Source organism: Gastrolobium bilobum, unplaced genomic scaffold (assembly GCF_033153095.1).
Source record: "Gastrolobium bilobum isolate Gb01-03AN ecotype WA unplaced genomic scaffold, APGP_CSIRO_Gbil_v1 utg154757, whole genome shotgun sequence".
NCBI lineage: Eukaryota > Viridiplantae > Streptophyta > Magnoliopsida > Fabales > Fabaceae > Gastrolobium > Gastrolobium bilobum.
This window is the reverse complement of record NW_026898621.1, coordinates 4,908-19,377: the sequence shown is the minus strand read 5'-3', so window position 1 is coordinate 19,377 and position 14,470 is coordinate 4,908. Positions and strand designations below refer to the sequence as shown.

Genomic DNA, 14,470 nt, shown 5'->3' with positions numbered 1-14,470 from the left:
AAACTTTAGTCTCTGCTCTTCAAAATAATCCGTCTCTTTTCCTTGACACAGTTCTAAAAATTCAAAGAGGTATACTTTTTTAATAAAACTTGATAAATTAATATATATTAGATTTCAAAACCAGTGTATTAAACTGATTTTGGAATTGAACTTTTTTTTTCAATATAATGAAGAGAATTAAACACGTAACCTAATATAAGTTTCTCAAATCCCTTATCATTAAATCTAGCTTGATTTTGGAATTAAGCTTGAATGGTAATAAACTGTATCAAACCATTACGACCAACAGTACTCGCCCAAATCAGCATCTTGGTCCTGCAGTTAGCATGTTAGCTCAATATTAATTAGATTGTCCATCTCGACCACCAATCTTAAGATTTCAAGAACTTCGATTATAAACTAATCATTACCGACAATACCTGCTAAATATTGAAAATGTCATACGGAAAAATTCTTTAATTTAGTTTATTTTGTCTTCAAAAGAAAAGCTCTCTATTAAAATGATTATAAGTTTCTCTTAAAAATAAATACATTAATACAATTATCTACAAAACATTTTGCTCACGTCTACCAAATTTCACGACGGAATAGATTTTTTTTTTATGCTTATCTTACTTATTACTCTCTAATACTGCTAGACTCATCATTTCTATCACCATTTAAGATTCTACTCCAATGATATTGAAGAGTAATAGATAAAATAAATATAAAAAAAATAAAATATAAGTAAAATAACTTATCCCTTCAAACATAGTCTAAAGGATAATTGGTCAAGTAAAACTATTATAAAAAAAAAAAAAGACACCCACAACAAACATTAAGAGCACAGTCACAAAGAAATAAGCCAATTCGCCCGAGCACCCAATAGTTTGTATGCAACCAAACAGTGCGTGTCAGTTTATAAATTCTCAGCACCTGCTACATCAGCCAGGGATAACTGTAAAATTGTTGTTTCTCATCATCCACAACACTGTTCAGTTCAGAGTTCAGACAGAACAACATTAACATATGCCCAAAAAGAAGAAAGAACGCAATGTTCTAAATCAGTTTCAGTAGCCTCAGACCGTCCTAGTTCAAAAATTCTCAACAGAGAAATGCAAGAACTTGCATTTCAGCCAAATGCAATTTCATCATCATTGGCCACAGTATTAAATTAACTATAAAGTTTGGAACAAAACCTGAATTAAAAAATTTGCTAACAAACAGAGTAAAAAAGAAGAACCTCGAAGAAACCATATATTGGATTCCAGATCCACGATGCTATAACATAAACATATAAAATAAAAAATAAAAAGTTGCAACAATGATGTCAATATGCAGCATCAGATCTTCCTATTCAATGAAAATATTCATTGCACTCAAATCAAAGTTTGAGTTCTCAACAATTTGAAAGATTCATCATTTGGCTAATTAAATTGAAAAAACTAAAATCAAGACAAGAAACGAATGATTAAGCCAAACCACTAATCATTGAACGAATAAAAAGAAGAGGGTGAATAAGCGAGGAACGGCAATTGCGAACTAGGGTTTTACAGGGTTTGCTAATGAAGCTCCCTCTTTATATTTATAGGACGGGACCACTCAACGGGGCTCGCTGACTTGTGATCTTAATCGGACGGCTGTGATTAATTGCAATTCGCAAGCACACTGAAAATTGGGTCACAATAGTTAGGGTTAAGCCCACTCGTTGAATGGGTCCTCAGAACTCATGAGCTACCATTGATTCTAACCTATCAAATACTAAACATTAAATTAAAATTTGTTAAATATATTTTACTCTCTAAATTTTACAAAAGCAAAAAAAAAATTAACTTTTAAACAGGTAAATTGAAAATTCCGTGCTTAGTATATTTTTTTTAAGTTTCATACATGCTTATAAGCTGGAATTAAAGTTTATGAGTATGTTTGTACCAACAATATATATTGAGAGAATATGTTGTGAACTTAAAAACTATTCATTATTGTTAAAAAAAAAAACTATTCATTATTATTTTATTTTATTTTCAAAATACAAGATGACAACTCTTTCAAGACTTTACGGCCTTACATGGGCTAAGTAAAATAAATGTATTATAATCCAATGTATGTAAGTCAGTTGGCAATATAAGTTAAGTAGAATAGGGAGAGAATCTGAGTTTGATTATTACCAAATACATTTTTTGAGAGAGAAGAAGTAGGATGTGCAAAAGAATCAAAAAATTGAGAATCTGAGTTTGATTATCACCAAATATATTTTTTGAGAGAGAAGGAATAGGATGTGCAAAAGAACCAAAAAACTGAACTGAATTATGAACTGAACTGCATTTAAAAAAAAATTTAAAAAATCAGTTCATGAACTCAACTAGTTTAAAAAAAATATGAACTATGTATACAATAAAAAATTAAAATTAAAATAAAATATGAACTAAATTTATTTTTTTCTTATTTTTTTATTTTTCTTCCTTATTTATTTTGTTTGTTCTTTTATCTTTATTTTTATTTCTTTAATTTTTATTTTTATTTTTATTTTTTCTTATGTATTTCTCTCTTATTTTTACTTTAATTTATTTTTTAATTATTTATTGCTTTTTTTTTCAAATTTGTAGTAACATTTATATTTCTTCCTCAATATTTTCATACTTGTCATTTGGATTCAGAACTGGTTCAAAAACCAGTTTTAGGAGTGTGCAAAAAACCCGCAAAATAACACTAAACTTGAAAAAACTAATGTTAAAAATCAATTACTGAACCTAAGCAATTTTTTCTCTCTTCTTTTTCCCTATCTAATTCTCTTCTCTTCTTTTATTTATTTATTTATTTATTTACTAACTTCTAGTTTAGAATAGGTTCAAGGTTTCAACCCAAACTGATTCCGAAGCATTTTCAAACCGAATTGAACCATTTTTGAACCGAACCGAACTGATTTGAGATAAAAACAAAAATTTTGTTCTTTGAACCAGTTTGGTTCAGTTCTTAAAAAAATTCAGTTCAATTCGACCCATGCCCACCCCTATAAAGAGCTTTAACTATGATTAAGCCCTGACTCGAGATTAGTCTCATAGCCGACTCAAAGAGTTGAAACTTGTGAGAATACCTAAGGGGCCGACTCGCCTCAAAGAAATAATTAGGGTCGATATACCAAAAAATAAAATAAGATAAATGTATTATATCCCATTCATTATCCTTTTTTATATATAAGGAGTAGTCTTAAAATCAGGTTTTTTAATATAAAATAATATATGTTTTACATAAAGTTTATAAATATACATATTATTATTAGTTACGAACTTAAATACTACTTGTTAGTAATATTTTCAAGAAAACGAAAAACAAATGAAATGACAATTCTTTCAATGGTGTGATAGGTGTTGGTGGAGAGTGAGCAGGTGGTGGGGACGAAACGTCAAAGAATGTAGAGGCAGAGCTGCTTCGGGACGTCTCCTTAGCAGCTAGTTTGGGTACTGACGTTCTGCCAGCCTTCATCCTTTTTGCCAAAGGCTCATTTTCATCTCTCTCTTCCTCTTTGTCAGAGAGGGTGATGGGTTTCTCAGAGGATGCTCCCTCTGTCTTCTTGGTGCTGCTGAAGGTTCTCTTCAGCCTTTGACTTGAATGTTTCCCCTTTCTTGGGGGAGCTTTGGCAGGGGATTTTTTTTGCCTTGTTTGCTTTCAGTAGCAACAGGGGCATCCTTTTTCACCTTGGTGGGAGGGGGAACAGTTCTTGTTGCCAGAACGTGGGCAGAAGTGGAGGATTTTGAAGGAGTGGCCTTTGTGGTTTTCTTCTGAGGGACCACAGGAGCTTCCTCCTCATCATCACTGGTGACAGTGCGTCTGAGGTCTTCAGGAATGGGTTGGGTTGTATCAATGTAGGTGCTCCTAAGACCATTCCAGGTCTTAGCATCGATGATAGATGCTACCTTTGTTATGTCATCCTGGTGGGCCTCCACACCAGCTTTCAGGCAGAGCTTGGTTATGAGACAGGGGAGGCAAACTGTGATCTTTCTCATCTCCCTCTTCAAGCTATTATAAATGAGGGGTACTGCATCAAAAGGAGTGTTCTTCATGATGCAGTAGATTTGGATTTGGAGGGCCCAACTGGCAGTGGCCTCATGAGTGGAGGGAGTGATGTTAGAATTGGCAAATAAAGCCCAGAATCGGGCTTCATCCCTCATGCTTCCTTTGCAGAGGGATCCTTTGGTGTAGGTGGGGTTCCTGATGGCTATTGTCTCCTTCACGCTCCCCAGAAATTTGGCAACTTCTTTACTGTCTATGTACTCCTGGTATGGACATTTGGAGACAATAGGAAGGTAGAGTACTTCCTTGATAGCAGCGGGGGAGAACGACACTTGCTTTCCCCTCACTGTGACCATATCAGTGGCATCATCTTCAGGAAGTCTCCTGGTTTGATACAGGAACTCACCCACCATTGAGACATTCATCTCACGGTCATCAGTGGCAAAACGAAGCCACTTAAGGCTGGTCAGAGCCTTCTTCACGAAAGGAGGCAGGACAAGTTTTTCTTGCTGCAAGGATATGTTTCTTTCTGGGTATAGATGGATGATGGGTTCAGTGAGCTCTGGCTCTTGGCCACGGCTGGCCACAAGAGTCACTTTCACTGATAGCTTGGTCATTTTTGACAAAAAAAAGGTTAAGGCATAATGCAGAAGAAGGGAAAAGTTTTCTGAGTTAATGGGGAGTAGTAAAACTCGAAGGAAGGAAAGGCTGAGTTTAAATAGACAACTTAGAAGAGGGGAAATGGAAATGCTTGTGGGACGTGGAGGTTGAGGAAAGGGAGTGGGAAAGGTGGTGGAATGAGGACGTTACAGAATGAGTGGTCAGTAGTGAGTGGTATACTGATGATGATGGATGTAAGCGGATGGAACGATTTAGGTTAGGACGTGGGAGAGAGAGAGAAAAAAGGAAATGGTGCAATTGCATTAATGGTTGAGGAGACGGTTGCTTTTTTTGAGCACGTTTTCAAGATTTGAAATAAGTGCAAATTTGATATGGCTGCGTATCTTTTTGAGTGACTCAGCAGGGACAGGTGTCCCAGTCATTCTTATCTTCTAACCCAGGGAACATTCCCTTTGTCTTTTCTTAATAAAAATCCTAATTATTATTTACTAACTATTATTAAAAGAAAAAGTAAAGAAAATGCTGATTAATTAAATGTAAATCTAATCTAATGAAGGGAAAGGGAACGTAAAGCATTACTAATTACTTATTTACTACTGTTTATAACAATTTGCAAAATATACATAATTTTTTTTTTAAAGAAGATTGGGATTGTGTGGTCAGGGACCACCCCAAAACTATGTTCCTGGAACGGAACGTATGTTATTTGGACTTTGGAATGGAACATCAGACGTGCCCTCCTTTTGGGAGCTATGTGGTTAAGGTTAACCACCCCAAAACTTTGCTCTTTGTCAGAGAGCAAATGAATTCACTGGGTTGCCTCCCAGTCAGCGCTTAGTTTAATGTCTTTAGCTAGACATGGTACTTACCTCTCAGGTGGATTCAGAAGTGGTTGAGGGAACTTCAGTGTCCCCTGGTAGTGATCCTGGTACTCTTGTTTGGAGATTGGCAGCAATTTGGCCCAGATGAGACTCAATGTTCCTGACAACTGTATCATTCCTGGTGATATATTCTTTGACATAGTTTTCCAAGGTATTGATACGTTGGTAATCTCTGTGGAACGAAACGTAATTGTTTTTTCTTTGTTGTTCAAACGTTCCACTGCTGCTACCTTGCTGGTACTGCTGCTGAGTGGTGAATGGTCTGTGGTTCGTGGGTGGCCTCCATAGGGGATTATGGTTATGATCTTTTGTGATAGTTCCTCTAGGATTTGAATTGGTATTGCGTCCTGCTTGCTGATTATCCCTGGCTTGGGTGAAGTTCCTGTTACCAAAGTTTTCTGCATAACACACCAATGCAGTGGATGGGCAGTCTTTTGAATCATGAAGGTCTCCACAGGCTGAGCATGGTTCAATTTCAGCTGTTGTGAGTTGCAAGACTTCCATCTTTGGTGTTTCTTGATCATTTTTCAGGTTCTTCACCTCATTCATGAGTGATGCCAGCTGGGCTTCCATGGCAGTTTGTTTATCTAGTTCGAGCATACCAGGCTTCCTTACTAGGCTCACACTGTCTATTGGCCATTGGAGACATCTTTCAGCAGTGCCTTCTGTGATGTCATACCTGGATTCAAGAGTTCTTGTAAAAAAATATCCTCATGCAGCAAAATCTAAATGTGACTGAGAAGTATGGTCAAGTCCCTTATAGAAAGATTGTAACACTCCCCAACTTTCTACCCCATAGTTTGGACATTTTCTGATGATGTCCTTGTATCTCTCTCATGCTTCATAGAGATTTTCTCCATAAAACATCTTGAAGTTATAGATTTCTACTCTTACATCAGCTTGTCGGGACATAGGGAGAAACCTCTCTATGAATTTGTTAGAGAGTTCCTCCCATGAGTGTATTGAACCAGGGGTGAGAGTTTTCATCCATGTTTTTGCTTTTAAGCCCAATGAGTGAGGAAATAACCTCATTCTCATACTTTCCTCTGTCACACCCTCAGCTTTAAAATTATCACAAATATCTTGAAAGGTGGTGAGGTGTGTGTAAGGATCTTCTGTAGGGAGTCCATTGAAGACTCCTGCTTCCCTAATCATGCGAAACATGATAGGTTTCAGTTCAAAATTGGGTGCTACAGGAGGGAGGATTACTCCCCTCTCTGGTCTGTTCCTAAAAGGAGCAGTCAGAGTTCTGAAATTTTGTTCAGGAGGAACATCTTCATTATTATTATGATCAGCCATGTTTTCAAGAATTTCTACCCTGAGGTTTCTTCTTCTTCTATGAAGTGTACGTTCTGGTTCAGGATCAAAGAGAAACTCAGGTACTTCAATGGAGTGGTCAGAGTTTGTTTCAAACTCTTCACTCATAAACCATAAACACAAGTTATATGAACAACAGGTTCAGTGACAAGAAAAATATAAAATCAAATATACAGAGTATGTACTAAAACAGTAATAAGAACAAGATTTAGTGTTGATGTCCCCGGCAACGGCGCCAAAAACTTGTTGGGTGGTTTGCTGATGGTGGAAAAATATATGTTCTGATGGGGGGACGTTCCTCTGTTCTATATTGGTGGTAGAACACAGACTCGTTCCCTTACTTCCAACCCAAGTGCGCAAGTGCACGCATCAAGTAATAATGAGTGTATTAAGGCCCAGATTATTGTTTCCACGAGGATAGAACTCTAGATATTGTCTTACACTATTTTATAAAGAATGAAAATGAGAAGAAAAGTTAGTGAATGAACTGTATGGTCAAACATTCCCTACTATCTTGACAACGTTCCTCAGGAACAGTAAGTTCAGTCTGATGGCAAACAGTTGCTCGTTGCGTTATATATGTGATCCTTCCTGTTTATAAGAAGGTGAGATAATAATCATTGGAGATTTGGTAGATACATGATTAAATAAAGTAAAAATAATAAAACAGTACCAACTATAATTAAGAGACAACAAGTGGATGGTTTTAAAAACAGTTTAACAGAAGGAACAGATTCACTGCTCCATTCTTAAATAGTTATTTCATCTGCTCAAGACTTAGCACTTTTTGACTTTGTCCCAGTTTCTTATCTGCCAACTCCGATTCCTCAGCTCATGGACTAGATGGCTCACAAGTTTCCATATTCCTATGGCTCCCTTGACTCCAACAGGTACTCAGTACAGAACCTTAAAGTGGACGAAGCGGCCCCTTATTCCTAAGGTGACCAATAGTGTTTTTGCCATGACACTACCTGCCCCCAATGGCTAAGCTGTCTGAAATGCCTTCCTTATGGAAGTTCCTTTCTCAGTATGTGTTCAATTTCCATTGATACACAATGAATATAGCTTACTTAGGCAAAGAAATACAAAAAGCTTCAGTCAAGAGTTTCGAAAATAATTCTTTAAGAATGTTGCAGTTTATCCGTCGCACAGATAGTTCAGCCCATGGCTGATGTTTTAAACATAATTATTCTAAACTGAAGTCCCATAGACCCGAGATTCAGCTCAGAGATAACGAATGGAACGAAAAGAAGAAACACTTATATTAAATTGAAAGACAGTTTACAACAAAACATAAAAATGAAGAAGGTGTTTGATGCTCGTGAGGAGTCTTAGGGGATGATACAACACAGAGAAGAAGGGTTGTCACTTAACTACGGTTACAGCTATATAAAACTAAACTACTAACTACTACTAGGTGATCTCTTCTTTTAGGACTTTCAATCCCTCCAGAATTCGATGATATTTTTGTGTTTGGGACGTCCTATTTATAGGCAGAAGAGAGAGTGACAGTCTTGTAAATCTTTTGGAGTTGGTTTCTTGAATGAAGGGATGGGGCGGTGGCAACAGTGTTTAGAAGCTTTGCAAGTTGCTTGATGGGACATTATTTGTTGATGATTAGCCATTTTCTGCAGACCCCCCCCCATGCCTTGCTTTCTTCTTGGCCAATGAGAACTCTTGATTCTCTGCTGTTCACGTTTCCTGCTGCTTAAGTGGTGCACCGCCTTGCTTTTTAGAAGACGTTGTTTCCACGTTTCCTGCAAAATGAGCAGAGCATTAAATGAAGGTAGCAGGTGTAATAAATGCTCTCAATATGTTCCCCTTTTAATATGTTTTCAAAGGAATACGTCATCATACGTTCCCCCACTGTGTTTTTGTCACAAATGTGTAAAACAAGTGATTTTCATGCTAAGTTGCTCATCATATGAGGGAACGTAAGGTATTTTTCCATCAAAATGGGCTTAGATGAGAACGAATTTACGTCCCATCAATGGGGTTATAAGAAATGATTCAGAGAGTTGGATCAAAGGCTTTTCCAGGAAGTTAAGCAATGAAACAGTCTTAATGGCTTAACTTTGGGGACTCATTATAAGCTTGGATTGGGCGTGGGAACAGGGGCTTAGACAGATCATTCTGGAAGGAGACTCTATGATAGCAATTCACCTTGTGGAAGAGGGTTGTGTTAGTTCTCACCCTTGTGAAGAAAATCAGAATGTTGATTTCTAAGCATTGGAAGGTGGTGTTGTGTCACATTTATAGAGAGGGCAACCAAGTGGTAGATTGGATGGCTTCCCACGCTGCTTCACCTGATTGGAATACTCATTGGTATGATAGTGCCCCTATTGAGTGTATGGATTTGGTTTCTGATGATGCTCTAGGCATTGCGTTGCCTAGATGTGTAAGTGTGTAGTTGTTGATCTTTTATTTTCCTTTGTATTCAAAAATAATAATAATTGTAATGTTAAGTGACAAAAGCAAACTAAATACATGACAATATTCGATCAAGGTTAAACAAAATTGATCAACATAGCGGAGGATGGTTGCAATAATGATAACTATAAAGAAAATATAGAAAATGAATGGTGACGAATGTACTTTCTTATAGAGGAAAAAAATTATCTAGCCTCTAAGCTTAAGTCTCACCCTTTAATATTTTATTTTTGTTGCAGAAAATTTTCTTCCACCACATTTATATAAAAGAGAATGAATACTATTATAAAAAAAATAGAGATTCTTTTTTGTGAAATCCACTGATTTTTATATAAGTTGGCAAAAAAAAAAATTACAGTAAAAACAGAAACATTTTTCCTAAGTTTTGTGCCATGCAATAAAAAATATGTCAACATCTTTTGTACGATATATGTTAGAGGTGACACCTAATACATGACACAAATTTATTTAAAATTCAAAACCATAAATTGGAGTACTGAAAATACCTAACTCAGACTAACTTGAAATATAAAATGCATCACTTCAATCTTATCAATTTTACTCAAATGCTTGATTAATTAATTAAGAATTGTACCAAGTCTCTCTTTGTAAATATTTTGCTATTAATATGAAAACATAATTTTAAGAGAGAATACGTGAGAAACTAAAAAGGGAGTGTGCACTGTAAAACTTAAAAGGACATGTGTGTTTTTTTTTTTTTTGAAGCAATAATTTGTTAATAAGATAAGAAAATAAGTAATTTTCAAGAGGATTTACATTTACTTTAATACTGTTTTGTAATATACTAACATTCTTAATTAATATGGATTTGTCCAACCCTAACTTGATTCAATCATTGGGTTAGAGGGATATAGTGAAAAGGAAACTCTTGCTTCTAAATGGGCTGTAAAAATCGAAACTCAAAATTCTATCCACATGCAAGGTCGATTGGGTTTTGACCCATTTTAATAGCTTCGTGATCTTTTTTAATATTAGGGAAAATTTCAAAAAAAAAAACAATCATGTGATTTTTGTCAGAATAATTTACCCCCTTATGCTATTTTTCTAATCTTCATATGATTTTTCCATCAAAGTCCAACCTTTGACGCTGTTAAAAGTTATATTAAATTACCCATTTTGTCCCTGTGTTGATTCCATGGATGTTAGTTTCCTTTTTTTTTTTTGGTAATCTAGATGTTAGTTTCCTTTGCTTTGCGTTTGCTTTTGTGTGTGTGTGTGTTTTTTTTTTAAATTATAGTGAGCTTTTGCTCAAATGATAATTAATTCATCCCGTGATTATTAATTTATTATTGGACCAAAGCTCAGTGCTTTTGTTTGACGTCAAAAATTGCGACCACAAATAAACACCAATTTTCATGTTTGCAATTCATAAAATATACAGTTGTGAATCTGTAATGTATTGTCATTATAAATCCTGCTAGTGCTATTAGACAAAATGATAAGCTTGAGAACATCTATTGAACAAGGTCGTCACTAGGGTAGGGGTGTTAACGGGCCGGGCCGAGCCGAGCTTTGATCTTAACGGGACAAGCCTATATTTAAACGTGTCTGACTGGCCTTAGTCTGTTACCTGTTACGAATATAATATTGGCCTGTGGCCTGGTTTATTTACAAAAAATAAAAGCCTGTGTGAAGCTTGTCTTAGCTTGTTAGCATGTTAAAGAATAAAAATAAGATAACAGAATTCCACAAAAAAATCAATTTCCAGATAGAAACCTTAGCTTCCAATTTGCAGCAATAATTTACAAAGTCTACAATAAATAAATAAAATTAAAGTGAGAGAAGGTAGATAACAGGTTATATTATCTTGTCCCATTATAAAAAAAGTGCCAACAAAAATAAAAATAAAATAAATAAAATAAAAAATAAATTGACACAAACGAACAGTGCACAGTGGAACGAATGAGTTTTTGTGGGTTTGTTTGTGTGAAGGAGGATGAAGTATAATATAGAACAACACTAGTAATTCCATAAATATACATAAATTCAATATATATCCAAATAGCATAATATAGAACAAAATCATTCAAAAAGTCTGTTAAACCAATAAAATGAGGTGAAATAAATTGATGAGAGAGAGTTATTACAAGTAGTATAAAAAATATAAATAAATATTTATATACTAGGATAGCCTGGGAGGCTCTAAGGCCGAGCTTCTGAATTAGAGCATGAGGCCTTTTTTATTAAACGAACTTTTATACAAGTCCAAGCCTGGTTCCAACACGAACTTTTATTAAATGAGTTCAGGCCTTTACGAGCCGAGTCAAAGGCCACTGAAAGGCCCCTGGCTCGTTTACCACCCCTAGTCGTCACTGCCCTGGATTCTTGAATCTTGAGATGCTAGAAGTGTTACAAGAAAAAGGAATAGCCCCTACCTCAACTCTAGTTGTTGGAAGTTGAATCACACTTTTAATTATAATTATCAGTATTATATGGTACATGATACAATTTATATGATATAATACGATTCACAAACGTAGTGATATGAATTGTGAGAAGTATCGGAAAAGGATTTGTATCAGATAATACAATACTATCTCATACGATACGATATGATACGTATCGCATATCATACAACCCCAATATTAAATCAAAATTTGTAATATAAAAAATAAAATAAAATTTGAATTACAATTTAAATAAAAAAATCCTAAAAAATTATTATTAATAAGAAAAAGAAAATAAAAATTTGATTTATGATTTAAACACAAAAATCAATATGAAAAATATATATTAATAAAGAAAATAATCAAATAAGTATTTATATATATTTTTAAATTATTTTTTATTATATTTATGTATTTTACGATTTGATTTGATTCATGATACGTGATACAAAAAAATCAGCTAAACAATATACGATACGTATTGCGACTCAACAACCTTACTTTTAATATTATCATTACATCATAATTTTAAAGGAAATATGTGTTTTATATTGTAAGGGATAAAATTATCTCATGTACATATAAAAAATGAATAAGGTCTATTTTTTTTCTCTCACTTATCTTTAGAGAGGGTCCTATCCATTCTTTTATGTGCTGCATGTAAGAACCCGCACCGTTAATTAAGGAATTTAATTAATTAATTATGAGAAAATAGGAAATGATTCCATAATTGACCCTAATAATTATTATGAGGCTCTAATAATTATGATAAGTGATTAAGAATGCTGAAAGTCGCTTTTCGGAAGAAAAGTGCAGATACCGGTTCTGCTAGTCGGTATAAATGCGTAACGAAAAAGTATCCCGGAAAATTAAAGTAAGTGCATGATAATTACTAGAATAATATATATGACTTGCAAAACGAGTTTCAAGTCCAAATAATGAGAACTAGTACCAGAATCTGATACTGGCTATGAAAAGTGCGTACCGGAAAGGTGCTCAGAAAAATATAAGAAAAATATGATAAATCTTGTAAAATTGAGTAGGTTAAGAATCTCGAGTTTGGGATTAAAATGCTAAGCGTAGCAATTAAAGCTAATACTGCGTGTTTTATGCTTATGTGGCTATATAAGTGATGGGCACATGATCCTAGGTCAGATTTCACATTTTCCTACGTGACCTTTGGTGCCTCCATTTCTGAGTTTAGCTCTCCTTAGCTTGTCACCTCCATTTTCTTGAAGAAAAAGCCCAAGTAATCACCTTTCTCCACTCTTGATCCTTCTAAACACCTTAGCCTTGTGAGTTTGAGTCTTGTGAAGGTGTGGGAAGAGTGTTTCTTTTCTGAGTTTGACTCTTTGAGTGTTGTATAAGGGCTGACTTGCTAGTTGAGGTTGTGGGAGCTTGGTGCTTACTTTGTGAGGTTCTTGTAGTGATCTTTGAGGAGAAAGAACTCATCTTGTTGGTTCATTTTCGTTTCTTGAAGAAGTCAGAACCTTGGAGTTGTCTTGTGAGCTCCAAGAGCACCCTTTGTTGGCTGGTTGAGCTTTGGGTGAGTTGTCTAACCTTTGATCATGAGTTTAATGGGTTAAAGTTGATGTCTTGGCATGTTTAATGAGTTAAGCAAGTAACCATCAGTTGTATGAACCTTAATGTGCCTAAAAGTGCATGCTTTAACGTGTTTAAGTGTTAAAAATGGACCATTGGGATTGATATCTCGCGAAATGCAAAATCTGCATTTTGACGCGAAATTTCCGGATATTTGGTTGTAAATATCCGGATATGTGATATCCCGATATTTGGTTGTAAATATCTGGATATCTGATATCCCGATATTTGGTTGTGAATATCCGGATATTTGATATCCTGATATTTGGTTGGAAATATCCGGATATCAGATATCCCGATATTCAGTTGGAGATATCCCGATATTTTGGTGTGGACAGCAACGAACCTGTTTTAGTAAAAATTCGATATCTTGGGCTACAGAGCTTCAAATTGAGTTCCGTCTGAATCTATGTGAAGCTAACACATAGGGCTAAAACTCTGTAAATTTTCGTAGCCATTGGATCAGTCATTTGATCGCAGTGTCTATTCTAAGTCGCGTTTTGGTTGCTGGAAATTCTGTTTGTAGCAGTCACCTTGCGTATATCATAACCGGAGTTATACAACTCCGATTAAGACATAAAGTATATCGTTGGAAACCTCAAGATGTCTAGTTTATCATGGTAAAATATTAGAATATGAATATTGATATAATTGTTGGTCTAAAACAGATTGTGATTGTGCTGTTTGTGGACCTCGAGCTAGTGTGGACCTCAGTTTGGGTTTTTATCTTGCGAGGTAAGCTTTCGTGTCCTCAGTTTAGCCATTGTTGGTTTCACCATTTCCCATGGGGGTATGGTTATATGCATGATGTTGTCTTCATGTACTGTTTTATTGAAATGCTATGGAGCTTTTAAGTGCAATTGTTGTATGATATTTATGTGGTGTTTGCCTTAAAGGGAAACCATGGGGTGGCCCTTTGGGGGTGGGTATAGCATGGGCTGATACAGCATGGGCTGGTACTGTGTGGGTAATAGACGTATTCCTGTATTTCTCTGATCAGTAGAATAGTTATAACCCACATGACATGATTATCTGCTGCATTGCACTATTTTCGAAATTATATTGTTACATTGCTTTCGAACTTATATTGCACATGTAAGTGAGCTTAGGGTGGAAGATCCTTGAGGAACCCTTGTCTTACTGAGATTTCTGTTAGAGATCTCACCCCACGTTTGGGGCGCTTATTTCAGGTTCAGGTAAGGTCGAGACCTCAGGCGGCAG

The 14,470-nt window shown here is 35.4% G+C and overlaps 3 non-coding genes across 3 annotated transcripts; all 3 read right to left on the bottom strand.

Annotated features, from left to right (window-relative positions):
- Positions 1 to 886: 886 nt before the first annotated feature.
- On the bottom strand, positions 887 to 970 carry LOC133317749 (small nucleolar RNA R38). Its single transcript, XR_009752363.1, has one exon. It is a non-coding gene; the product is annotated as a small nucleolar RNA R38 (small nucleolar RNA).
- An 85-nt stretch (positions 971 to 1,055) lies between these two features.
- Positions 1,056 to 1,141, bottom strand: LOC133317751 (small nucleolar RNA snoR20a). Its single transcript, XR_009752365.1, has one exon. It is a non-coding gene; the product is annotated as a small nucleolar RNA snoR20a (small nucleolar RNA).
- A 178-nt stretch (positions 1,142 to 1,319) lies between these two features.
- Positions 1,320 to 1,398, bottom strand: LOC133317750 (small nucleolar RNA snoR64a). Its single transcript, XR_009752364.1, has one exon. It is a non-coding gene; the product is annotated as a small nucleolar RNA snoR64a (small nucleolar RNA).
- Between the last annotated feature and the right edge of the window lie 13,072 nt (positions 1,399 to 14,470).